The sequence below is a fragment of the Anser anser genome (assembly GCF_964211835.1).
Source record: "Anser anser genome assembly, chromosome: 13".
Classification (NCBI taxonomy): domain Eukaryota; kingdom Metazoa; phylum Chordata; class Aves; order Anseriformes; family Anatidae; genus Anser; species Anser anser.
This window is the reverse complement of record NC_139734.1, coordinates 22,743,891-22,771,065: the sequence shown is the minus strand read 5'-3', so window position 1 is coordinate 22,771,065 and position 27,175 is coordinate 22,743,891. Positions and strand designations below refer to the sequence as shown.

General features: G+C 54.6%; 2 long non-coding RNA genes across 2 annotated transcripts in view; both read left to right on the top strand.

Moving 5' to 3' along the window:
* Positions 1–19,585, top strand: part of LOC310880701 — a 32,312-nt gene extending 12,727 nt beyond the window's left edge. The window contains exons 2-3 of the long non-coding RNA XR_014571857.1: positions 14,613–15,130; positions 15,417–19,585. This is a non-coding gene — a long non-coding RNA (uncharacterized lncRNA). The remainder of the gene's footprint in view (positions 1–14,612; positions 15,131–15,416) is intronic.
* Positions 290–9,373, top strand: LOC310880702. Its single transcript, XR_014571858.1, has 2 exons — positions 290–756; positions 2,463–9,373. It is a non-coding gene; the product is annotated as an uncharacterized lncRNA (long non-coding RNA).
* Positions 19,586–27,175: the final 7,590 nt, after the last annotated feature.

The following is a 27,175-nucleotide window of genomic DNA, read 5'->3' as shown; positions in this document are numbered from 1 at the left end:
CCCCTGTCCTCAGCAAGGTGAAGGCTCTGGCAGAGCCGGCTGTCATCTTTTCAACACCTCGTTCTCCGCTCGCCGGGTGCACGGGGAGTGCCTCTTCCTGTTTACACACCTCCGCTCTCAGGCAGGAGGCGAAACAAAAACAGCTTTCATTCAGTGGGGGCAGCGGGGAGCCGCAGCAGCCTGGCCACGAGCTGGACGGCGGTGTCCCTCCTGTCCCTGCACCCAGCACCCATCGCCCCAGGGGGCCAAGCTGCTCCTGCGGGGGCCCCGGGGTGCTCCAGGTCCTGCTCCCTGCTCCATGCTGGTGCCTGCCCGGTCCCCGTTAGCACCCAGCACCGTAGGTTGTAACACAATGTTTTTCCAATGATGTGCCTGAGCTCGTTCTGAGGAGCGCAGGGTGCTGAGAGCCTGACCCCTGCGTGCCGTTTGCTCTGCGGTTTGTTAAGGGCTGGGCCCACCCGGCCCTGCCTGTGCACCCCAGGGACGGGGCGAGCAACCCAGCTGCAGCATATCAGAGCTGCCGAGCTTTTAATTGGAAAGAGAAGCTCTCCCAGCCTTCTCCTCTAAGAGGGGCTGCTCTGCCCAAGGGTTTCATCTTGGGGCTGCACTGCAGGGAGTTTCACAACCGCTCTGTGTTTGGGAAGGTGCCGGGGCGCAGCCCCCCCAGCACTGCACATCTGTGTGCGCACCGACACAGCGCACACCAGAGCCGCTGTCCTCTGCTGGTCCCGTGCCCACGGACACATCCTTCTCCAGGTCTGTGCTGTCTTCCAAACCCACTGTACAAAACCCAGGACCAGGGCCCTGTGAAGTGCTTCCCTGGGGTGCGCAGGGTTAGTGCGGAGCTTCTGGAGAGCGATGGCCCCGGCTGCACCTTCCCGTGCAATGTGCAGCACTGGCTGCGGGCAGCACGGGGCAGCAGGGCCAGCGGGCACCTCGCTACGTGCCGAGGTGGGTGCAGGACTGAGCAGAGCTGAGGAGCTGCCTCCAAAGCCAAAGCATTGCTGGGGCCGGCTCCAGGGGGAAGGAGCTCGTGGCAGGCACGTGGTGGGCATCGCTCCTGCGCCCTGCTCCCTGGGGCATGTGGAGGGGAGCGGGCTGAGCTCCTCACAGCTGCCAGCGAGGCGCCTTTATTCATATATCATCAAAGTCACATCTCCTCAGATGTGACAGAAAACATGCGTGTGAAGGAAAGAAGTAAAGTGTGCTGAGCGGGGCAGGATTTTTGTGCTACTTGGGGGACCATGTCCTACTTTCTGGTGCTTCTTCTCCTCCTGACAATGCTCCAAGGGCGCAGCCCCCGAGGACGCCCAGTCCTTGACCTTCTCAGGGAGGCAGAGCTTGCTCAGATGCAGCCTCCCCGGCGGATCCCGGGCTGGCATCTGAATTAAGGATGTTGATTGCGCTCCGATTCTAATTTACTCAACTCGCTACTAGGAAGTCATCAGAAAAGATGTTTTAAAATCATTCAGGGAAAACTCAGAGCATAAAATTTTAATTGCCACCTTGTGAAATGAGGCTCTCCCGGGCTGGCTGAGCCTGGCTGCCCGACCAGAGGTGGTGGTGTGGGGACAAGGTCGCCGTCTCACCGCGGGGCAGCGCGGGTGGCAGGGGGATGTGGGTGGCAGGGGGGCGGCTGCCGTGCACCTTGACATCCACCAGCAGTTTGGGACGAGCATTTTGCCTCTGACACCAGCAGCAGCCCCAGGTCTGGCACTCCGGGCAGCCTGCTCCCAGCACAGCCCAAACTTTCACCTCTTCAGCAAAGCCCTTCTGTACTTGTAACGGGTGCCACCTTCACCTCCAGAGTCCGAGTGAATTATTCATAGTAACCTGTTTAATAGAATAATTCTACTTGGTTTCAGATTGAAAATAGCCTACGAACAGCTTTCAATTTTTGTGATGTAATTCAGACCATAGAATAAAAAATACCTTGTTCCGTGTCCTGAGCAGGACGAATGCCGAATGCTGGTTGTATTGGTGGTGGTGGTGCCTGGGCACACAGCCTGTGGAGTCTGCTACCCCCGCCTGTGCCAGCATCACCCCCTGGGGGCTTGCTGTGGTGACCTGCCTGCACTCTCCTGCAGGGCTGTCCATGCTTTAGAAGGCTTTTTTCCCCACTCCCCCCCCCCCCCCTTTTTTTTTTTTTCAATAATGAAATCAAGTTATGCTTTCCGCAAGAATGCTATTATATTTGCAGATAAAGCCTGACATTCATTTCAGATTATCTTAGGTAGGGATTTTGGGCAGAAACCCAGAGAGGTCTCAGAAAGTGGAATTAGCCCAGCCCCTGGCTGACATAAGTTCAAGCCCTGCTAATAGATGCTTCTGAGCTGGGCTGCTGCCAGCCTGATCCCGTGCCAGGACACCCTCGCTATGCAGAAGAGGCTGCTCCTGCTCCTCCGGTGGGTGGATAGCATCGTGGTTTGGGTGAGCGAAATCTCCATTCTCTCCCCGTACAGCTCCCTGCATTTGGAACTAATTCCTCAGGCAGCTGTTACAAGCTACTGACTTCAGAAGCCGGGCTGAACAGGGGATAATTATTTCTGCTGCAGCCAAAAATACATTAGACCTTTGGTTTGGCTTTGAATATTCTTATTAAGCATCACAAAACCGAGGATATTTGAAAGAACAACACAAAGCCAGCCCGAACCTCCCAGCAGCCTGTCCCCATCCAGCGCGGGGCGGCTGCTGCGGGCGCCGTGCAGCCAGGCGCAGAGGGGAGCTGTGCGTGCGCATACCTGCCGACCTCACATCAGCGTGTCTGTGAGTGGAAGAGGGAAAGGAAATACATTTGGCATCAAAACGTACTGCCCGCGTGGGGCTCCCTGTGCCATCAGCCCCTAAAGCTGAAGGAAATAGAGCTGGGAGTTCCAGCTCCCTTCCTGAGCTCTGTTTTCCTTTCTCTGTCTGCTGACGAGCATGCTAATACCGCTGCTTGCCCCTAGCAGCAATGACATGCCTGCCGAGCTGGTCTGCAGTGAAGACTGGTCTGTCCTTTTCTCTTGCTCCAAACCCAGCAAGACCTCAAATGACTTCCAGAGGAGGTCCCTGCCTTGCCCCCCGCACCTTTCCTCTGGGCAGAAGGACTAAACGAGGTGCCACAGCTAGCGCGTGCCCTTTTCAGTTCTGTAAGCTCTTCAACTTGTCCAGCTGGCTCCCTGAACACACACAAGAGGATGGTAAAAGCCCTTACAGAAGTGCGTCCTCTGCAGAGCTGCTGGCCTGTTCCTGCACACAAAGGACACTTGGATTGAAAGGCTGGGAGCAGAGCTGAGGGGGACCCCATTAGAAATCCCCAGCAGTGAATAAAGTGTTGCCAGTCCACAGGCAAAAACCACATTAGCTCCCTAATGCCAGCAAGGAGTTACTGAGGTCTTGAGATGTTACTCCAGCTCTCTGCCTTCCTATTTACACTGTGCTCCTCTGAGCCCCGGCATGGCGCAGCAGATGAGGGACCATTTATGTTGGAAACGCCACCAGCTTCCTACGTCCTGCAGGGAGACGCCTTCCCCTCTGAGCTCTTCACATCTGCCAGGCAACGCTGTCCCCATCTCCCTGCCCTTCCCAAGATGCTGCTCAGCTCTCCCAGATGCCGAAAGTGTGACCATGCCACAGGTTTATCTTGCCTCCATTTGACCCCACCCGTGACAACGCCGCCTTCTGCAGCAGCACAGCAGAGGGAATTAAAGCTCAACAGTGTCTCCATGTCACTGAGCCTTCAATCTGCTGTGCAAATAGCCCTGGTGTGTGGCTTGCTTGGCCTCATCTGCTTGGAATTAATATTAATTCCAAAATGAATGTAGATTGCCATCCACTTTGCTACTCACATGGACTCAGATTAGGCTATCAATCTCCATCTGAAGCAAAGCACCTCGCACCCTCCCATCCCAGTGCAGACAGACCAAACGAAAACCTGAGATCTATTTTCTGGGTAAATGCTGCTTTGATTGTCCCAAAGTTGGGGCCAAGAGCACGTGCCTGCTGATGGCAGGAAGGGAGACCGCATAAGTCATTTATTTTTTTCAATTTAAAATACAGAGATGTTCACAGGAAATGTCTGTAAAAACAACAAGGAGCCCCGAACACCTGAAGGCAAGCGGGAAGAGAGAAGTGCTGTTCGTCTGGCACAACAATGGCCCAGGACCTGGAGAGGAGCCCTGCGCCGGCTCATGATAAATTGTTCCACATGTGCAAAGTAATTCCTGCTCCAGGAGAGGGACCTGGCCCTGGCCAGGTGGAGAGCCAGCCCCTGCGGGGTAAATGCTTAGGGTGTTGTGGGGCTGGCTTCACGGGGACAAGGGGTGTCCCCAGGCGGGTGGGAGTGTGTGGCTGGGGCAGGTTGAGTAAATCCAAGGTTGTGAATGCCTTCTAGCCCCCTATGTCCCCCTAACAGTGGTCAACACATCTCGGATGCTGGGTGGCACGTGCTGAGGAAGAAGAGGCTGACTGGCTGAAGTCAGCCCGTCCCCAGCAAAGACACTCTCCTCCCAGAAGAACACCACAAGTTTGCAACTGGAAATCAGAAAATGACTCTGTCTTCCCCCTCATCCTTCCTCTGAGCAAGCTCCTGGTCTTATGCAATTATTTACCTGCTGGTAAGAGGCAAATCAAATATCATTAAGGCAAGCCTAGCAGCAAAGAGCCGGATGCTGGCTGTCAGAACTGCACTTCTCTGCAACGCGATACGAAGCAGCGCGGACGCTCCCCTTTCCCTCGGATACACTCGTGGCACCGCGAGTATCCCTGAGTATCTCCTAACCAACATATCAATTAAGTTACACTTCGGCTAGCGTGTGAGCGCGTATGGCGGTATTGATCCTAAACCACTGCAGTGTGCAGAGTCTATAATAGCTTCAGATGAGACATCCCGGCCAGGGAAGCAGGATCTTCGAGCATCTGATGGATCAATAGCTTTCATAAACCAGACTGAAAAATAGGGGAGAGTAATAATGGTAACAGAAGCGCTGGGCTACACTTACAGAAGAAAAACAATTTGAGGAGGACCAAATAGCAACATTGATCATGCCACTGTTTTCCCATTTTTGTCTTTCTTTGCGAAAGTGTTCAGCAAGCTCCAGACAATATAAACCTTCACTTAAGCCACAGTGCAATTAGATGCTAAACATTGTATTGTTGCTTTTTATGTTTCAAGTGTGCTTACTTAGTGCGCTATTTAGAGATAATCTCGTTTTAATTAAGTAAATCACACGGGCAGCCCCCCTCCTGTCCCTGCACCGACAAATTGTCAGCCCCAGCACCGCTTCTAGGAGCAATCTTCAGCTTTGCAGCTGTGCCCGTACCGCGAGGCCGGCTGGCAGGGCTGATGTCTGGCACAATGCCGTAGCCATCCGTGGAGGTGACGGCACGTTCAGGCATGGGGAGATGTTCCCAGTCCCTGGGCTGGGAAGCTAAGGGGCAGCCTTCGATAGCGTCTGCTTGACAGGGGTGACACAGCCCCACGGCAGCTCGCAGTCTGGGAGCAACGAGCACCGGCCGCAGCAGGCTGGAAGAATGATGTGCAGCGCTTTGGGTGAAATGTGTGCTGTTCTTGGCCGTACCTGAGCAGATGATATCTCTTGGAATACACCTGACTCTATTTTTTTTATAGAGATCCGATCTACAGTTGTTGACAGGTTTTGCCAAACAATGTCAGGACCAGGGCACACTGCCGGATGCACCAGGTGGGGTCTGAGACCCTGGGCTACAGGGGAGTCTTGCACGGAGCGTGTTGGGCAGCCTGTCACGGAGTTCATAAAGTTTATGGAGTCTTTGAGCTGTCAGTGTCTGTCTGATCCTTCATCAAGGCCTGCAACAAAACTGCCAGGGAAAATACATTTGCTAGTTAGAGGCAGCTGGTGGAATAACGCAGGGTGCCAAATACCTGGGCAAAGCTGGCAGTGGGAACGGTAATGGGGAGGTGACCTCATCAAGAACTGGGCTAAATCCAGGGAATTTTAGATTTAAAAGGAACATTTTGCAGAAAAACTGTCATGGAAGTTTCCATACGTATAGAAGCAATCAAAACACAGCTCTGTGGTTCAGGAGGGTTTTATCGCCCATCCAGAGAAAAATCACGCCTTGTCACAGTAACAGGCAGAGTTACTCCACGGAAGTACCGCAGAGATGTCCTGAGACTGCAAGGCAGGTACAAGGCCCAGGGAGCCCCGGCAAAAGACGAGATGTCAGGGGGTGCCAGAGCCGGCCCTCTTCATGCCGTGGGCAGGATCACGCTGTCTCCATAAATAAGGTCCTGTTAATGTCTCCCCGTCCCTGTCGCAGCTGAGGGCAGCGAAGAGCGATGGCGCTGACGACTGGCACAAGCAACGCTCCCTGCCTCGAGCCTCGCATTCACCTGGGCTCGGGGCCCTGCTTTGGCTCGCCCCGGACCTGCACCTGCCCCGCTGCGGCAGAGATCTCCCAAACCGAGCCCCCGTCGGCCGCCTCGGTACTGCTCTGTCGGGCTGGGACAGTCCTGGGAGAGGTTCAGCCCTTTGAGCTCCACCCGGCTAAAGAAACTCCTGAAATCTCTTTTTCTCCCCGTTGCTTCAATCCCACGCACTCCACGGAGCCGCAGGAAAAAAAGTGGCCATCTGTTTGGAGTTTGCTTTGAAAAGCAAAAGAAAGCAGTCTCCTCGGACAGCATCTCCCAGAACCTGTTACTCATCCGCTGATCCTCCGCAGCCTTGGCACAGGGAGCACCTCAGTAACGATTTTTCAGAAAGCCAGAGTCCAGGAGAGACCCCGGTTTACAATTATTCTTCAGTTACATAGGTAATTTTAACTGGGATTAGCTGATCCTGTAAAGTAATTGAAGCCAGGAGGTCTGGGGCTGCTGCACTGTTATTATCACCATATGCCATTGGAAAAACAATGGGTGATGGCTGTCTTTTAAAGTGGTTTTCAAAACCCTCTAATTCAGGCTTTCCAGGTACGAAAGGAGAGTGAAATTTGACAGGCAGGGAGGGGGAGAGGGATGGCTGTAGAGACAAATGAACAGAAAAACAAAATGGATCAAGGCGGACAAAGGGGGCGTTTGGAGAGGCGGTGAGGAGTGGAGCTGCTCCCTGGGCCGAATTCCTGCGCAGACAGCAGGGGCGCCTCGCTCGCCAGCCTGATCCCCGTGCAAAATTCATGGCTGCTTCTTCTGGGAGGGCAGCACTCCTCCTCCGTACCTTCCGATGAAAACAGCTATCCGGTGACTAACGTGGTGCGACCACCTCCCCTCGCTGTCCCGTGATGCTCGGGTATGTTTGGTCCCCCAGCCCGGCAGTGGTGCTGGGCCAGCTCACCGAATGGGGGGGTCCTGAGCGCCTTGCTGAGCTGAGGAGGTGCCCCGTGTCTCTGCCCGGGGCTCAGATGTCACCCTGCTGCTTTTACTGCCCAAATTGTCCACCTGTGGGTACCCCGGGATAAATTGCTGCTATCCCAGTGCCCTCAGGTTAGGAGACGCTTGCAGTGCAACAGCAGGACCAAGGCCCTGATTTCGCTAATAACAACCCTAGACATATTAGACTGAAATATATCTGTTCGTTTAATAAAAATGTAGGAATAATGTTTTAGGACAGGTCAGATGCAATTAAAGTGTTTACTTGCTTCAGGTCTGGGGGACATTCCCGTGTAATCAGATTACGGCGATTCCCCGTCAGGTCCAGTTTTGATCCCGAACTACTTGTCAGGGTCCCTTTAACTTCACAATAGAGGGGGTACGAGCCCAAAACACAATCAAGCGAATACAATAAAAAAACAAGAGAGACTTCTGCTGGAATTATAAACAGCAGCGATCGCCGTGATTTCGCCGTAATCAAGGCCAGGCAGGGCCCCGTCTGTTGCTATTATCTCTCCCAGTAATCCCCAATGTGTTTCCTATTTGTGCTGCTCGGTCTCCACGTGGTGCCGGAGCAGCCGGGGCGAGCCCCCCGCACAGGGGCCGGGCAGCAGCAGCATCGTGCCCCGAGTCCCCCCCTCCTGCTCCTTGTTGCACCGATGTTTGTTTGGCCAAATCACGGCCCGGCAGTTTTAATGTTTGTTATTGGCAGTGAGTTATTCCTTCCCCCAAAAGCTGCAGCTCACCCTTTCTGGCAGCAGAAGCAGTGCTGAGGGCAGCGGGTGAGCTGGCACAAGCCGGTGCCGACCCTTACCCGGGCGCAGGGCTGGGTCCTGCCCTGCGGCATGGCAGCACTGCGCCTCCAAAGCAGCTGAGGCTGAGACCAGCGGCTGCTGGCTCGGGAAGAAAAGCCTGTGAAAAGGGGAGCCCGAGGTGGCTGGGAAGGTGAAGCAGCTCTTCTGCCCCTTTGTTCCCGGCAGGGCAGACAAGCAGTGGTGTAGCAGTGCCTGTGCAGGCAGGGACGGATCCAAAAAGTGCTGAAGGTCAAACCTGGCCACCCTGGCAATGGGAAGGTTAATGCAGGTGGGAGAAAGGAAAGGGAAGGAATGGGTGAGGAGCACGAAGTGGGGCGAAGAATCTCCTTCACAAAGCCCACAGGGGGGATTACAGCATCCCAGCTCGGAGCAGAGACCTGCTTGTGTTACTGTCTGGAGCAACTGGTCTGAAAGGTCTCTGCACATCTCAGCGGAGCTCCAGATGGATGCAGGCTGGTGTTTATTTGACGCACGGTTTTTGGCTGTCTGCTAGCCAGCAGTGCCAGGTTAACAGCCCATTTCTCAGTTCTTAAGTAATCCAAACAGCTGTCACTTTGCTGATGGGCTGAACATCCCACGCAGCCCTTACATCCCGCAGCTCCTGACACAAGGTGAGCCGGGGCAGGCACTGACCTTCCTGGGGGAGACGAACCTCCCCTTGCCTCCCTGTGTCCTGGGAGCGGCCCTGCAGAGGACAGGGGATGTTTCCCATCTTTCAGGACACCTCCTCTGCTGGCAGCTTTGCTGACAATCCCCTCGTTTGGCCAAGTGTGGGCTGCCCCTGCGAGCTGAGCTCAGCGAGTGCCAGGCAGCGCCCTGCTCGCCGTCATGCCGCGGTAAATCCCAGTGAGCTGCGCTCCGAGGCACCCGGATTTACAGCTGAGGGTAGATCACGACCTGTCCTCTCAAAGCAGTGCCTTTCCACAGCTCAGCAGCTCACAGCTTCCTTTCAAACGGTGGGATGAAATGTCCCAGACAAGCATTTCTTCATGTTTTTTTAGCACCTGTCTCGAAGCAGCAGGTTTACCCCAGGGGCTGCGTGCAGGAGATGCGCTGCTCCTTAGCCGTGCTCGGGAAGCGTGCGGTAAGAGCTCAGCAGCCCGTGTGCCTGCAGTTTAATTAGCTGCACCAACCGAAGCCTGAGAGGAAAAATCTGCGAGGCTGTAGCTGAATTTAAACTTTAATCTGCTCGGTCCAGCTTTGCTTCCTGTTGTGCACCAGGAGAGACGCTTTTGGAAAGCAGGAGCCGTGCAGGAGACAGCGGCTGGGCCCAAGCACTTCTGCAGGCCAGCCCTGCTTCTCTACCTCTTGCCGTTGCGATTATTTTTATCCACCCTGCATGTTTTATTAGGCAATCAAAGTAGCTGGTACTTTTATGGGACACTGATTCATCGAGCTCAGGTACAATATTGCTCCAAGACTCGCTTCCACTCTCCGAGCAGGGAACTGAGCCAGCAAGGCAGGAGGGGACCCAAGAGCCTGGTCAGGCCCGAGGATGAAAACAGTGCTGACATCCAATTATTCGGTTCCAGTGACTTAGAAAATGATGGGCCATCACATGCAGCCCGTGTAGGTGGGTGTTACTTCCCAACAAAGGAGGACAAGCATCAGGCTCCTTGTCGAGCCCGTTTGCACAAGTCAGAGCAGGAAGCAGCCGTACATGCCACAGAGCATGAACCGTGCGGCTTCCTGCGAATGCCAGGAGAAATGATGCAACTCGGCTTCTTTAAGCAATAGCTGTGCTTGTTTTTCCTTTCCCCTTCTCCCGGTAAGGTCGGCATCGCCCAGAAGGAAGAGGTTTTTCAATTTGTGAAAGACTCCGTTTCCACTCGCCTGCTCTTCGTGGCAGAGCCAAACCTCTGGTGGCCTCTGCCCAGTGCTCCTGAGCAGCAGGGTTGTGCTCGCCTGGGCTCGGGCAGGAGCAATTCCCACGTCCAGCACCGCTCCTGGGCTGCACCCCACGCACTCGCAGCTTCCTGCAGGCAGGCAGTCCAAAAAAAAAAAAGAATCAGATAACCTGAAGTAATAGATGAATCGAAGGAAAATGTGATCTGTTCACTGGCAAACTGTGAGCAATGTCAGCGGCAACATTCTGTGAGTAAGCTATCCATCATGGATTATTCATTCATCTAGACGAGTTACCAGGAAAGATAGCATAAAGCTGAAAATGTTCCACTGCCAATTATTTATTTAAGGGATGTGCTTCTCGGCAGGCTCAGAGCACTCGAGCAAATGTTTCTCCTGCTTTCCTTTGGAAAGTCCATGGCACTGCCTATCAGCAGAGAGAGGAAATCTATGCTGGTGCTCAGCCCGCGTTCCCCTCCGTCAGGTTGCATCACCTTCATCCTGAGCTGCCCTGGTGTGGGTCCGTTCTGAACAATGTTTCTTCCTCTTCGGTGTTTGCACCCTTCGGATATTCCTAGAGAGATATTACATCCCCTGTTAGTCTTTTCTGAGCCTACCTTTAAGTATTTACCGCTTTTAATCTTTCCCCATCAGCCGGTCCCTCCTGCCGCTTCATCATCTATGCCATTCTCCAAATTCCCTCCAATTTGTCTACGTCTTTCTTGTTTATGATTCCATGATCTCATTTAGCATTTGATTTCTGCCAAAAATAAAATTGAGCTTGATTGTTTTCACTGATGACTGAAGGAGACATGAATTGTTGCTTGGAAAACAGTCCTTGAGACAGCAATATATGAAAGAGAAGAAATAAAGGCAGCTCCATCAGGCAGACAAACACACAGATAATATCACGTAGGCCAGCTTTGGCTAGATTGAATCTCAGAAGTGCGGCTGGTACGTGATGACAGTAATAGCCACCACTATTAGAGTGTTTAGCTTTTAAACAGAAATGTGAGTTATAACTCAGGCCCCAGCATAAATCACAGGGCCATGAAAATCTTACAAATGCATGCCCGCGCAATAAGCCGATGTGAAATTCCATGTCCTTGGTGAAAGCAGCACAATTGCAACTTCCTCTGTACAGGGAAATGTGTGTGCTCAAGTCAGATCCAGCAATTTGGCTCCAGGCACGTCACCGAGACCTTTGGCTTGGAGCGTTATAATCTTTTTGGGAAAGGAACGTTTGAATTGCCACGCGGTCGGGGAAGAAAGTGGCAAGGGCAGAGCCAGACTGCGGAGCTGTCTTAACCCGACGCCGAGCACCCAGCGCGGCCGCCCCAGGACGACCCCTCTGAGGATGGCACCACACCATCGGTGTGCAGCAGAGGGCTGCCCACGACGCTCGCCCCGCAGTCCCTGGGTCCGAGGTCTGAAAGTGCCCACACATGGGGCAGGAGCTGGGGGCTGCTTTCCCCTGGGAAGAATCCCCCTTCCAGTGAGACCCCGCGAGGAGTACGCTGCGTCTCAGGGGGATTTCCATTTAAATGCTCTTTGGCAAAATGCCCTTAGAAAGCTGCTGACGCCTCGTGGAAAGCTTTGACAAACATGCTAATTAATTAGAAACAATGCAGCATCTCTATCGGATCGCGGAGCCCCCATGTTTCCCTCCCTCGCGTTCCGGCACCACCAGAGACATTTGCATGACAAGAGGGCAGCTTTGTTCCTGGGGCTCTGGTCCCTTCCTGCTGCTTATTCCTCCACCTGAAGCCGGTGTGGGACACCCCGGGCATCCCCACAGCAGAGGAGCACTGATGGAGGAGCCCTCCTGACAGCCCCCGGGGACAGTGAGTACGTGACACCCCCAGGACCGGGGCCAATTAGGGACGAGGCAGTTCATTAGCATTGGTACTGTGCGCTGCATGAGCTGCAGTAGTGCTGCAATGCTCCCATCGAGTCCAGGTGTCCCATATGCTGGGCAGGTGTAAAATTACTGTAAAACACGGTCCTTGCTTCTGCAAACTCAGTTTTACATCAGGCTCCCCCAAAAGACGGAGTGGTTCAGAAAGGGGAGGTACCCGGTTATTTGTCATTGCTGCTGGGGACTCCCAGCCACCTCCCCCGGCTGCTGCAGCCCCCCAGCTGTATGGACATGTCCCAGCCTGACCGTGAGCACCATAAAACCCCGTGGCACCTCCTGGGGCTTTGTTGTGATTTGGGTCGTTTTGCTGCTGAGAAGCGCAGGACCGGGAAGGGACACGGTGGGATCTCGTCACTTCCCGCAGGTACGGGCGACCTTTTGGATGGTCACGAAATATCCCTGAGCTTCCCCAGCAGGCAGTAAAAGATGCTGAGGGAGCCAAAGAGCAGCTTTCTGCTCCTCAGATGGTCGTGCAAGGAAGGACTAATGATCTCTGCTGGAGAGTGGGAGCGGGGGGGGGACCCTGCTATTAAACACAGCAGAAATCGCACTAGAGCAAACCGTCACTCAGGGTGGCTCTGCCCGGCGATCCCTCTGCTCCCCGCGTGCCCGTGGAAGAGCCTTCATCCCGCAGCTTCTGCTGCCACTCGGCTCTCTGCTTGAAACCTAAATAATTCATCGGGGCGGGGATCTATGGAGAAATGGTGGGTTTGTGCAGGGGCTGCTGGAAATGTTCCCGTTGCTCAGGGGTACAGCGACAAAGTGATGAAAGAGGAACGTGATAAAGGGAAAAAGCATCGCGGCTGAGCCACACTGCTGGGATTTGGAGTGTTCCCACCCGGCGAGGGGAAAGCAAGCAAACAAACACAGTAACTACAAGTTGACAACAAAGCAGAGGGGTAGCAGCAGCCGCAGTCCCAAGCTGGTATCAATCAACCAGGCCTAGCAGGAACATCCCTGCTGCAGGTGCAGCGACGTGCGTGTCTGCCCGTAGGGTGCAGGGATGTGCCCGAGACACTTGGTCCTGGGTCAGGAGAGGCTTTAAGAGGAGACAACCCATAGACGCTCACTTCCCCAAACCTCAATTCCTCCTTTTTCCTAGACAGGCAAGACCAACGTGGCTCTTTGCATTGCTTTGCATCTGAACAAGGGATTAAATGTCCACAGTGACTCAATGCACACTGGAACACTTCCAGAAAGTCAGCAAATTTGCACTCCCTCTCCCTTTAAATGCTTTGGCTTCCTGCAGGAAAATGAAATCCATTAACAAGTTCCACCCCTGCTCCGAATTCAAGGCTAGAACTGTCAATGCTTAGGAACGAGCTAAATGGAGGGATTTCCATAACAATCAACAGCTACAGCATTAATCTATAGTCATATTAACCTGGGATGACAAGGACACGTCTGTCTGTTCTCTCTAATGTAATCTGCCATTATACTCGGACTCCATTGAAGTCTGCTTTGTAGCATGCATTTGGCTGTGATCAGCTAATCTCTCTGGCTTTAAGCACAGCTTAGAAAAGGGAGCGAGGGAGACAGACAGAACAAAGTGATTAATATGCATGCGTGTGTGCTTAGCATGTGGCTGCCGCTAATGTATGTGCGAGCATGTGCACTCGCAGCGGCCGCTCGGGGCGGTGTGCCCGTGCCGTGCTGCACGGGGCGTTGTGCTCGGCTGCGAGGCGTCAAAGTGCACCTCAGGCAGACGGGGATGGACGGGGGCAGACACGGATGGAAGGGGGCAGACACGGGCCCTGCATTTTGGCAGCCGGGGCTCCGGGGACACACGGCTGGGCGTGAGCATGACGTGTGTGACGCATGCCAGCGGGTTCGAGGCTCGTGAGCGCGGTTTGTGGTGGTTTCAGGCAGCCTCTGGCTCCCCGAGCCGCCTGGGAGGCACGCTGCCTGCTGGCCCCAGGGGCTTGCGGGCAGGGCATGCTCCTGGGCCTGGTCCGTGCTGGTGGCCAGCAGCAGCTCGGGGGGATGGAGAGGTGGCCGCCCCTTGGGCACTTCACAATGCCACCTGCGGGGATGGACAGCCCTGACTGTCCCTTCGCTTTCTCTCAGCTTTCTTTGTTAATCTTCCTGAAGAAGCACCTTCTCTGAGCGTGCAGGATGCCCTGAGCCTGCTTCTGGATTAAGAGGTGATTACAGAGCGGCAGTGGCTCACACCAAGGCACCCCACACCAAATGGGCTTATGGGGTCAATTACATTCCCAGCGCTGCTTCCAGACAGCTCAGACGATGCCGTGATATCAGCTCCTAGCTTCTGCGAGGAGCCCATTGCCAGGCGGGAATTAGAGCCTCCGCTGCTGCTGTGGGGCAGGCACCGATCTGCTTGCTTTGCCACTGGTTTTTAATGGTTGGAGAAGCTCGTTGAGAAGGGCAAACCAGCTGGGGGGAAGGACTCAGGGGAGATAAGCATTGGAAAAGGTGCTCCTCCGCTCCCAGCACAGAAAAAGTAACCGGGAGGTCCGGTGTTCTCGTGCCCAGCTCCGTGCCTTCAGAACTCATCTTCCTCCACCTCTGCCCCTGCTCAAGCATTTCCCATCGGGGCCGGGCTTTCTCTGTTTCTGTTCTGTCACTTTGGACGAGGGGGTGGAAATCGGAAACTCTGATTCACTGGGATCTTTGCACAGAAACTTTACACGCTGGAACAATTAATTATCCATTAAAACCTTTGTCTGTGTGTATCTTATTGTTCCAGGCTCTTATTGAAGCCACTCAGCGAAACCGTCGGTCTGCCAGCATTCGAGTGTGGTTAATCAACTAACAAGCTTATAAATACAATGGATGCAGCAACGCTTTGCTCTCCGAGGGCTCTGTTGCCGAAGGGTCTCAAGCCACTTCAGGACATGTCGGATTAGCTCTGGCTCTCACCACGGCTGCGGGAGCCGAGGCGCGATGTTCGGGGCACACGGCACAGACGCTTCCTGCCCAGCCCTGAAATCCCCACCTGGGGCTCGGGATCCGTGTCTCAGACTCCAGTCCCACCTCTTGCTGCCCTAGGAGGAGCGGTCGTCTTGCAACACCTGCCCAAACACGGGGCACGTTCCCGGCTCCAGCAGCTGGCAGAGGCCGACTGGTTGTACTGGTCCCACTGGGCAGAGCGGGGCTGCGGCCTGCCCCGACACGGAGCCTGCTTTGGGGCCGCACAGTGGCGCGAGGCTGAGTCAACGGGGCAAGGCTCTGCGGAGGAACCTGGAAAGTTTCCCCTTGTCTGAGGTTAGGGTGACCCCTGTGCCTTGGAAAGCGGTTCTGAGGCTGCGGGGTGGGCAAAGTCTGGGAAAGCGGTGCTCAGAGGGAAGCAGGTGGAAGCTGAGATCGTTAAGGAGACGTTTAATGATAGAAAATGTCTCTCCGTTGTATTTAGGCCGTAATTACAGAGGCCGTAAAGGTATTTATTTCCTGGCGATTAATGGCAGGCCAAGGAGAAAAGTCTCTCATCAACGCTGTTCTAAGTTTCAATTATTTTTTTCAATTATGTTTATGTTTTCTTTGCCACTTTCAGGAACTGCCCGCGGGTGCTCGGCCTGCCCAGCACCCGCTGCTCCTTGCACCAGGACGGAGAAGGTCGGGAGACAAAGCCGCACAAGTTGGAGAGCTTAGGATGAGCCAGGAGGATCAGAGCAGCCAGAGAATGAAACGTTTAATTGCAAAGGTGGGTGACGGGGCCTTTATGCAACCATCAGTCAAACTTGGAGCTTTCAGTGCAGTTCCTAATGGGTCTGGCTGTGCCGATGGCCTTAGGGCCTTGCTGTGCCTGCCTGCCACCGCCCTGCCGTGGTGTGGAGGTGGCTCCATGTGCTCTGGGGTGGGAAGAGGCTGCGGGAGGAAGGGATCTGCTCCCATGCCCAGCACAGCAATGGCCAGGAGTTCTGTGGGGGCTCAGGGCTGCCCAGGGGAGTTTGAGCAGTGACGAACGGGAGAGAAAGACCCAGAGAGCAACCTCAGGCTTCCAAACCCACAACTTTTTCCTAGTGTTTTTGCTACAAACTTCCCAGCCTGTGCAGCACTCAGAGAGCAGCAGAGATAAGAGCATCTATCAGCTTGAAGAGGCTCAAACAGATAAGCATCTCGCCTTGAACTAGCAGATAAACATACGTGCTGGGAAGAGCACATCACTAGCACATGGGGGCAGGCACAGCCCTGAGCCTGGGTGCGCTGATGTCTCTTTGGAGAGGTGTGCAGGGGCTGTCCCGCACAGAAGAACGGTGTAAGCTATCTTCCCAAACCCTGACCAAAATGGGGGAAGCACAACAAGGGCAGAGGTAAAAGAATCAGCATCCCCTGCGCCTTCCCAGTTACTCACCTTGGGCAGGATTGGTGCTGCAGCCTGGTGCCAAGCGAACGACCTGCCCCGCGTGCGATGCCCACCGGGAACATCCTCAGCCTCTGCGCCAGGCACGGGGCCGGGGTGGCCAAAAGGAGCTGCTGGAGGCTCTGACAGCCCCGTGTGATGCTGCTATAGTGTGCTGCTGCTGCCCTGCAAGTCACAGTGCTCCCGGGGCTCCCTGAGCCACCAGGATGGCTGCGGGCATCCCTTTTAGTCCCGCACAAAGCGGGGGCAGAGTCCCAGGCACCTCCAACAAGCTCCACGCCGACTCGCTCTGCTCAGGTCTGTGCAGTCATACGGGGCTCCGTAAAGGGGAGAGCAACACCTGCTGATCTGCAGCATCGGGGCAAGCTGGGCAGGAGGAGGAAGCACCGAGATATACGAAATGCTCACTAGTAGCTTCAGCCAGAGCCCAAGTCTTGCTGTCCTTGGGGAGAGCAGCCCCAGCCCTGGCACGGCCCCGGCACGACCGCCTCCACCGGCCCCACAGTGGCTGGCAGGGATTTCTGCGCTGGAGGCAGGTTTGCAGGTCTTGCTAGCCGTATAAATGAGCAAATAAAATGAACATTAACAACTTGTGCGCAGTTATCGCAGTTTCCTGTCCTAGATAATTGCCCCATTTTAAGCGCGGCAGCGTGGCAATTGTTATTTGCAATGTTTATACAGCAGAGAAGGTGAGTGGCACTGCGCAGTCAAAAATTATTGCCGGGACATAAAAATGTCTTCAGCTACTAAAGCAGTGACATTTCACTTCATGTTTGCCGTTGTGCCCCAGCCTGAGGAACAGCTCCGGGGGCTCTGGCCCCAGGGCCGGTGGCTGTGGCCCCCCGGGGCGGGTGCACAGAGACATGAGGGGCTGCCTGGCGGAGCCTGGAACAGATTTGCTGACTCTGGGAGCATTTTGTGTCCGTGTTTCAGCTCTGTTCCTTAATGAGGGAAGAAGCACTTCTCCCTGAACTGCCCTCCCCCCATTTCCAAGCCAGGTGTAGACATGATTTATTGCATTGTTTAGTCATTATTCTCAGTTACCCAATTATGTTTTTTAAAGTTAAAAATGCAAGAACTTTGTTGTGGCTGCATCTGGGGATTCTGCAGCATCTGGAAGATGGTAAGAAGAAAAAAAAACACAGAGGAAACCAAGAACAACAACACCAGCAGCTTCTTGTGCGCTACCTTTCAGCGTATCTCACTGCTGGCTCGCAGTCAGGAGATGATGGTGCTCCTCGCCTCGACCCCACGGGTCTCCCCACGCGGCTGCCAGAAGCCGGGCTGACAGCAGCAGCAGCGAGCCTGCGAGAACCTGGTGCATTTGGTACTGCTTAACAGAAAGCTCCTGTTATTGTGTGAAGGCAGAATAATCGCCGGGGAGCTTTCAGGACAAGACAGATAGCACCGAGAACCTCTGCTGACTCCAACACTTCCCATCGTTAACTTTCCTAGCTGTGCCACGCTTGGTCACAGCCACCGAGTTTTACCTGCGAGGACAGCTTCCTGAGGGGTGGCCGAAGCCAGCAGAGCCTCCAGCTCCCATCGTGTCCCTTGATTTGTGGAACACAGCACTGAAGTAGCTGGGTCCCAGAGGAGGAGGATGCCGGAAACTCGGTCCGTGAGCAGGCAGCTCCTGGGGTGCTCAGACACCCGTGTCCTCAGGACAGCACCTTCCCCGGGTTAACCTGCCCCGGTTGGAATCAGGTCTCTCAGCTGTCCCAGGGCTGGAGCTGGAAGGGATTAGTAGTCTCCCTGCCACGTAGCATGGGCAGAAGTGTGCGCTCTTCGTTGCCGTGCTGCCTGGTTGCTCTGCAAGCCAGTTCCTTTGTGCACTTGGGTGACCGGGCTCCGTCACAGAGCCTGCCATGCTGCAGTAAGTGTATGGACTGAGGTCTTCTTCTCAGGCCCTGGCTGCCCAGCGAAAGCTCTCACCGATATCGGTGGCTGCAGGATCACACCTGGAGGCCTGGAAAATATTTCTGAAAATTTCTAAATCCCAAAGCCTGTGCAACATCTGATCCCAGCCCCACAAAACCACCTCCTCTTCTGCCTGCCTCTGCCCAGGCTGCAATCTAGGGGCTCTCACTGGCATGTGAGTTCTGATCCCCAGAGTGTGGGGGTGTCTGGGGGACCACTCTGCTAAAGGTTTTGTTTTCTCCCATGGTAAAACACTGGGAGCTCTGGGCAGTGGGATTGCAGAGCAGATGAAGACAGATCCCTGAAATCTGTCCAGCTGGGAGCAGGACTCTGGTTGCTCCTGACTAGCAGTGGGAAGGCTGTTAGCACTCAGCTCAGATCAACATTTCATATTTAAGACTGATCAGAAGGAGGAACGGATGAAACTCTCCCAGGTGTGTGTCTGGCTCCCAGGCTGACAGCACCAAGGGTGCCAAAAGTGCTGGGTCTGCACCGTGACCCTGGCAGCGGTGGCTGGAGCAGCCGAAAGCTGCCCCGAGGTGCCCACACCGCACCTCTGCCGCCTGCTGCTGCCTGCGGGCTGCTCACACAGCCTGGCAGGCCAGGGGGTCTCCGTGGCCCGCTTCTAACAGCAGCCGAATTAATTAAAGGCGATGTGAAGACAGGCTGGGGGGAGGGAGAGGGGGAGAATAATGGCCCTGATTTGCTAATGTGGGTATTTTTGCCTCCAGTCTTCGCATGTGAAGCGCTTTGCATTCTCGCTGCTCAGGCGTTCCTCGGGTGCGTGATTATTTTTGGCTGTTTGCTGATGCACCAATTCCTTCCTGCCGCTTTCCAGGTCAGGTCCCAGCGCACACGGGAGCTCCCAGCCCCTTCCCTGTGCTTTCATCTCCCCGTCCCCATCCCCAGCTGCCCCCCGCAGCAGGGCAGGCATGGCTGGGGCTGTGCGGGGCGCGGAGCCCCCTTGTTGGCAGCACTGCCCGGCCTCGTGCTGCTTCGTGCAGCTGCAGCCAGGTGAAACGCGGGCTGGGGTTTGCTGGTGTGAGCACCCAGCTTAACGGGGTGCTGCATTTACCCGTGTGGGATGCGACAGCAATGGGGCTGTGTTCAGGTCCCGTGCCCGCCCCCCAGCTCTCAGTGTGCTCTGCTTCCCTCGGCGTCGCCCTGGTGAGCTGGAAATGTCACCCCTGCCGCTGGAAACACGTGTGCCTGCAGAGCCGAATGGAGCACCTAATTAGGATGGAAAAAAGATGTTTTTTTCCTGCCTAACCACATCATGCCCCTCGAAGTAGGCAATTGATCAGCTCTGTCGATACGTTCAAAGACCAGCGACTTGGTTCACAGCCTCTTTACAATTGTAAATGGGCTAAACCTAAATAAAAGGACCCTAAATCATCTAAATTAAAGCTCTGAGGACAGTGCAGTGCCGCAGTCTCATAGCAAATAGCCATAATCTCACTGTTTTTTTCGCAGCCCTGCTGCTGAATTTAGGCAGGGACCTACTTCTGCCTTAGCTCAGGGCACGAGCAGGTTTGGGGGAGCTGCAGAAATCTCCTGTAACATTGCACGCTGCGGCTGGGTTCACGGAAAGTCCAGGTCGGTGGTGGCCGGAGTGACAAGTGTGTGTGAAGCAGGGCGTGTTTGGTCCTCCAAGCTGCCCCAGGCCCAGGGCCAGCCCCAGGACACGTGGGCACGGTCTGCCTTCCCCCTCCAGCCTGGTGATGCAACCCTGTTTGCCATGGCAAGATATTTCCCCTGCCTGCCTGTCTCCCTGCAAAGCATTTCCCAAGCTCCAGTGAGTGCGAGAGAGCTTTATTTAATTATTTATTTTTATGTATTTACTTTTTATTTATTTCTCACGGCAAATTTGGCCTGCTTTTGTCCACGGAAGGGTGACCACCCTCGCTGTAACCACCCAGTGGCTGGTGCACGTATGCTCGCTCCCCACACGGCTCCACCAGGTGGGCAGGGGGGCAGAGGTGCGGTGAGCCCTGCCCGGGTCCCCCGCAGGCACAGCACTAGGACGGTCTGCCCTGCCCTGGGAACCACGGCCAGCAAGCCCCTGCCTGGGTTTTCGCTTCTGGCAGTGAGGTGAGAAATAATTTTAAGGACCTGCAGCTCATGTCAGATCTATCCCTCCCTTAAATGTATTTGAAATCCAGGAGAGCCTATTTCCCTCCTCTTCCCCCCTCTGAGGGAGGATCCGTACCCACCTCTGCACGTTCACGCTGATTTTGTGAATGGCAGCAGAAACGCTGACCCCAGACCGAAAATATTCCCATCTATGCACAGCTTCCCCAGGGAACTGATGCAACCGTTTCTTACTCATTCCACAATTACCTTATTACTCCAGCACGAGCTGGAAAGTCTGTCCTTCCAGGAACGTTGGCCAATCCCATCCGCAGGGAAAGTCCTGAGGGGATTCTCAGTGTCAGGCATTTTCTCTGAATTTGGTAATTCTCTGCTAAATGGGGTTTCTTTCAGGTGCCATTTATGCAAGAACAAAAACATTCATTATGCTGATCACTCAGATGAGAGATAAAATATTACCTAGGAAACCCGGATTTTGCAGTGACATATCATTTGTTCGAGCTCGGTGTTTCAGCGGAGCAGCGGCGCACAAGCAGCACGCGGGGGGACGGCAGCACCTCTGCACCCAATTCCTTCTGCCCTTCCCAAGTAAGAGACACTTCCACACTGGGTGCCAGATCACAAAGCAAACAATTGGAAATGCCTCCAGCTTTGGCTGATTTTTGCTTTATTTGTCAGGCCAGCCCCTGTGGCTGGGTGGAGGGCGGCTCAGGGGACGGGGCTCTGTCGCTGCCCGAGAACATCCGAGGACACAGCGGGAGAGGAGAGGGGTTGCTCAAGGGGCTTGGGGCGGGGTGGTGGGACCAAATCCAGCACAAGTAAATCAGGGCTGGGTGTCAGGGAAAACGAATCCTTCCAGTGATCCTTGCTGAGCTGAAATTGTTTCTGACCCGAGCTGGATGCAGACCGTGCACAGGCTGCAAAAGGGGGCAGTTTTGCAGGAGCACCTGGTTAGAGCGGGGAGACGCCGTGCCCGTGCTGCCTGCTGCTCCCCCCAGGCACGGGGTGGTGGAGCCCAGCAGCCCCCAGATGGGCCATGATCCTAACATCTTCCAGGCTTTGCTGGTTGGGGTTTGGGGCTCTGGACACCGCAGCTAAGATCCAGCAAGGGAAACTGCAGATCACTGGCTGGCTTCGTGCTAACTCCACGGATCTGCCAGAGGGGGCACGAGATGGCTTTGACTGGGATGAATGGGCAGATGGACACGGAAGGGGACTTTCCTTTCTTTTGCTGCTCTGAACTGACTTTTGAAGCCCTTTGCCCTGCTCAGATGATTGCAACAGAGCAGCCCGTGGGATGGCCAAGCTTTCCCGTATCAGCCTTGGCCGAGCACAGGGAGACTTCTCCAGCTTTCCCTGGGCCTGCCCCCCGCCCCTCGTTTTTCGAGGAAAAAGAGGTGGGTGAAAGGAGAAATGATTAAAAATACTAATAAAAAAAGACAGCCAAATGAGGTGGGGGGAACATACAAGCCAGTCACTTGTTAGGAGAAGTCCTGAATAAATGGGACGCCGTCCAGCACACTCCAACCAGAACCGTGACCTAATTTCCCGTCCCAGCGACGTGCCGGCCCCCCCTGCCTGCCCAGCACGGGCACACGGCCGTGGGGTGCCCCACGAGCAGGGGTGGTGAGGGACGGGGGGAGCACAGCCCCGTGCCGCAGGGCAGCACAGCGTCACAGCAGAAATAGAAGCTGGAGCTGTGCCGAGGGCCTGCAAGGAGAACAGGGGGGAAGAAGCGGCCGGGAGCTGCAGGTGAACGGTTTCTGCTGTTGGGGTGCAGAGGGGGAACAAGAAGGCGGTGATCTCCCCCTCCCTCAGGCGGCTCCTTCTCAGCTTCTGAATCCTGGGGCTGAGGGACCTGTCCCGGCCCCGCCACCGACCGGCCAGAGTGGCTCTGGCAAAGGGCTCTGCGCGGAGACGGCCTGCCGAGGAGCTGTGATTTATTTTTCTTAAGAACAAAAAGTGCAAATAATAATTGTATTGCATTGTGCAAATAGCAGAACAAACAAAATCCTCGGCTTGATAGGAGTACGGCTTGTTGTAACCGGGAAAAAAAAATGATCAAAAACATGTCACACAGGAAAAAGGGTTTCCATTCACAAAGAAATCATTATGGTTAATTTAATTCATTGTAGCATTTAATATAGAAAAGCTTTTCTACAGAGACTGGGAAAAAAGCCAACATTTATATATAAATGGGTTTTATTTTAAAAGCTAATGCAGTGGGCAGGATGCTTCAGGGTTATTTTCTCTCCCTCTTTCTTTCAGTGCATATGCAAAGCTGGTATTGTATCCAAAAAACAAGGAATTTGCTGCTATCTAAAGTTTACAAATTGCTTTTTTTCAAAAGCACAATTTCATATTCCTTAGAAATGTAAATGACGGGGTTTTTATCTCCTCGCTTTCCTTTCTTTCTGTTTTTTTTTTTTTTTTTTTTTTAAGTTACTTATATTAGTATCCAAGGCACTGATTTGCAGAATGGGCTTTAAATATCCTCCCACTGTAATCAGCACAGACATCGGCTGCCATTCATGTGCACGCGTGACAGCCCCGGCTCTTAAAACGAGAAGCATTTTCCGAAATGGCTGGGACGCAGTTAACCTGAGCGCGCTCCTGCCGCGCCGGAGAAGGGCATTCGCCATCAGAGAGTTATAACAAGAATCAGCTGTATTTGTGCAGGGGACAGATGGTTAGTGAACAACCGGTCTGATCAAATACCTTCAGCCATAAAATTACAGGGGAAGGAAACATATGGTATTACCCACTTGTGCCTTACTGTGGGCCGGACGGGCAGCTGCCTCCAGCCCTGTGCTCAGGCATGTGCCGCGGCTCCCGCGTGAGCCCTGCCTTCGGTCTGCACGCAGAAAACGGGGGCAGTGCTGGGAGCCGGGCTCGGGTTTGGCTCCATCCATCCATCGCACGCCAGCGGAGCTCCTCCGCTGCCCTGCGCCGTCCCCGGGACACAGCCCCGGTGGCTGCGGAGCCGCAGGCCCAGCCTGGTTTAATGCCGTCTGATTCCCTCCTCCTGGCTCATCCCCGGGTGCAGACCTGTCCTCCCTGGGCTGTGCTAGCACCCCCGTTACAAGGCTTTTTCCAGTGTCTAACCTGACTTTCCCTTGCTGTCACCCAAGTCCATTATTTACAGGTCCCTGACGGATAGGACAATCTACTCCCTCTCTTCTTCAGACTCATTTTATGTATTTAAAGACCGTTGTCTCAGACCTCCCCAGACTAAACAGACCCAAATCCTTCAGCACCAATTGTGCGTGACTCCTGCTGCTTCCTCCTTGACATTTTCTGCATCCTCCTCACCCTAGCAGCAACTGGCACAGGTGGACACAGCCTTACATGTCCTGCATCCCCTGCCAGGCCAGGATCCCCTTTGGACCTCTATTTTCCTCCCCTTCCTCTAATATATTGTCTTAGGGAAAGTCAAACTGCCCACAAATATCAACAAATGCAGCCACTTCCCATCTGTGAAGCAGGGAGAATTATCCCGCTGAGGAAGGAGCTCAGCAGAAAACCAAGCAGGAGCAAGGTGAAACAACTTGACCAAGGTCACCCAGAAGTGGGGAGTGCCAGCCAGCGCGCTCCTAAAAAACCGCGCTTTAATATATACCTCTAATCATCCCTGTGCAGGAATAGCTATTTCCTTTGTAAAATGCCAACTGCTATTAAATCTCTCCCTGGACTTCTTAGCCCTGAAATTGCATACGTTACCCTCTGCTGGTGCTTGGGGCTTTGTTCTGGTTGTATCAGCTGGCAAGACAATTCTCCTCATTTGGCAGCATTTGCATAAAACCAGCGCTGATTGCTGATGAGCCTGGTCTCCGCTGCGACTCCGACTCGAGCACCTGTTCTTCAGGCCCGGGCTTGTTTCTGCTGCAATCAAAGGGAGCTTGGCCATTAACTTCAAAGCAGGCAGGATAGGGCCCTCTATCAAAGCAAACAAAATGCAAACTTTGGAAAGCATGCTGGAACCACTACATTTTTTACCCAGATCCCTGATTTATTACCCCCAAAGTCTGCAATTGCTCAGGACCAGAGTTCCTGTTCAGACCCATACTTCTCTATGCCAGTAGCTTTGGCATTTTCAGGAAGAAAGCTTTCTCACTGGATTATGCAAATACTCCGTGCATTGTCATTCTCTGTTTGCATTAAGTTCACCTACCCTCTGGTTTGATTAATATACCCTCTCCCCCTGTGCTTGCTCTAATATGTTTGTTTTAGGGATGGGCAAATGAGCTGGGAATAAGAAAAATGAAATTGAACCTTCACCCAAAACTTGAAGTGGGTGGTTTGGAAAAAAAAAAAAAAAAAAAAAAAGCACAACAGAATGAATAAGTCTTTGAACCACACAAATAGTTCCCTTGTTGGTGCAGGAGAGACAGTCTGGGCCCCAAAATGATGAAATACCGTGTCCGTCGCTGTTTCCAGAAGCACTCCAGCGGGCTCACCACAGCTCCCGAGCCCACAGCAGACAGGGCTCTGGGACCATGGAGCTGGGGCTCCGGGACCACGGCCCCTGGCAAATGCAGCCCGGCCCCGGGGAGAGGCCGCAGGAGGCTGCTGCGTGTCCTGGGGGTGCTCAGTGCCCAGCGCCGCTGGATGTGCGTGCCCCAGCGCCTGGCCGCTCGCCAGATCGCCGGTCACATCTCCCGCTTGAAATCGCTCTGTGATTTGTTTGGAAGAACCTGTCAGAGGCTGGCAGGTTTCCCACAGCTGATGAAAGGAGCTAAGGATGTCTGAGAGCCTCACAAGGTGATACAGCCATTAAGGCATCATGACAGACTCAGCACAGAGGCACTAAAAACACAGCGAGATTGGCAGCTCCAGTGTCTGAAACTAAACAAGGACTGCAAAATAAACCGAAGGGTGTGCGACGGGGTGTGTGAGCATGCACGTGTGTGTGCGTGTGCACGCTCGGGAAGTCAGCATCCTTCTCTTCTCACTTCCCTTGACAGCTCTAGACTTAAAGTAAGATGTAAGCAAACAGAGAGGGTGCAAGCTGTCGTTGGGAGCCCCGCTCATGAATTATAAAGGGCCATTCACGGGTGCGCTTTTCTTCTCTTTAAAATGCGTTTTGCACCGCTGAAAGGCAGGCTGGCAGCGGGGCGGGTGGGAGCCCTGCTTACCCTCGGCACAGGTTGGGCACACGCAGGGGGCTGTGGATGCCCTCCTGCAGCGGTGCCCGGCTCAGCTCCACTGGGCGCGAGGTGCTGGGGACACGGGGCACAGGGAGCAGCCTGCCCGGCCCTGCAGCAGGCAGCAAAGAGACAGCAGGAGGCCTGGGGAAATGTGGTGCTGCTCAGCACCAGCATCCCCAACGAGGCTGCTATGGCAGTGGCTTGGCAATGAAGTTGTTCTTACTTGTTTAAGGAGGTAAATCAGTTCATTTGCTTCGCATTCCGGCTTGCCAGCCCTGAGAGAGCGCACTTGGTATTTCAGCTTTTATCTGTACTTTCACAGCCTAAATGCTTCCTAGGGGTGGAAAGAGAGAAGTGGAGCTATCTGGCCATCTTTCATCTCCCGGGGAGCGACACGTCTCAGAAAAACTCCAGGGATGCCGAGCACCGAAATCACCTTTCTGTGCCCACACCGGGGCTGCGGCAGCCGGCTGTGCCCAGAGCCGTGGGGCTCCACGCCGGGCTGGGGGGCCAGGCAGGGCCTCCTGCCGCCCTGTCCCATGGGAATGGGCACACAGGGCATTGAGAGCTTGGGCAGGCCCAGCCCTGCAGTGCCTTTGGTCCTCGGAGCACCTCGTGCGGCGCAGTCCTTGCCGAGGTGACACCCCGCGGCGGTGCGCTGCCGGCGGGCTGTGAACGCACCCGGCCCCCCGCCCGCCTGAGGGGGCTCCCTTTTAATCTCACTGAGTGCTCCCTCACTGGTGAGTTAGATGAAAAGTGAAGTGAAACCCGACTGACGTCCTCAGCCTCATTTATCTTTCATGCTCACACCGCGCTCGCTTTCACGCTTGCTCCCTTCCACTTTTAACCCTCATGCACCCGCACGCGGCCCCGGTCCTCCGCTCCCCTGCACTGCCAGAAGTGCTGCCAGGCTGGGGATTCACCCGCGGGTTTAGAGCTCCTGAAGAGCTGCTGGGGGAAGAAATCCTGCCTCCACCGAACAAACCAACCTGCTACTCTCACCAGGCTTTTGCTGCTCAACTAAGATATGAAAGCAGATCCTACTTGTTGGGGTTGGGGTTGGAATAAAGCGTGATCCTCGCCTTGTGCGGGGTACTGCTGGTAGCACCGGGTCCTGGGTTCAGAGCATCTCACATGAGAGCAGCACCACGCACCCAGGCCCCTGTTCTGACCAAATGGTTTGAGACGTTTGCTGAGCCTCCTGCCGAGCAGTTGCTTTGTGTAGGTGAAGCCAGCCAGGAAATGCAGGGCAAACCCATGAGAGTGATGCAGAGGAGATGAGCTCCCAGGCAGGACAGGGAAGGAAGGGGTCCCCATCCCCATCCCCATCCCCATCCCCATCCCCATCCCCATCCCCATCCCCATCCCCATCCCCATCCCCATCCCCATCCCCATCCCCATCCCCATCCCCATCCCCATCCCCATCCCCGTCCCCGTCCCCATCCCCATCCCCATCCCCATCCCCATCCTTCTCCCACCGCCCCAGCTGGCCCCACTACCTCCAGCCCATCCTGGGGCTGCCAACAACTGGGGAATCGCAGGGCTGAAGTACCACTCTGTGCAAAGAGGAAGCATTATCTAAACTTGCCTGCCCCCCGCCCCCAGCCATAATTAATAAACTCAAAGGAAATTAAACCACAAGTAGAAAAAAATCCAAACAGCAACCCAACCCAACCCAACCCAACCCAAAGTGCTTCACGTGAGGCTTGGGGGGAGCAGGCACCGGGAGCCTGGAGAGACCATCAGAGGTAATTGCAGTCACAGGGCGAGAGGCTAAAACAGCATGAAATG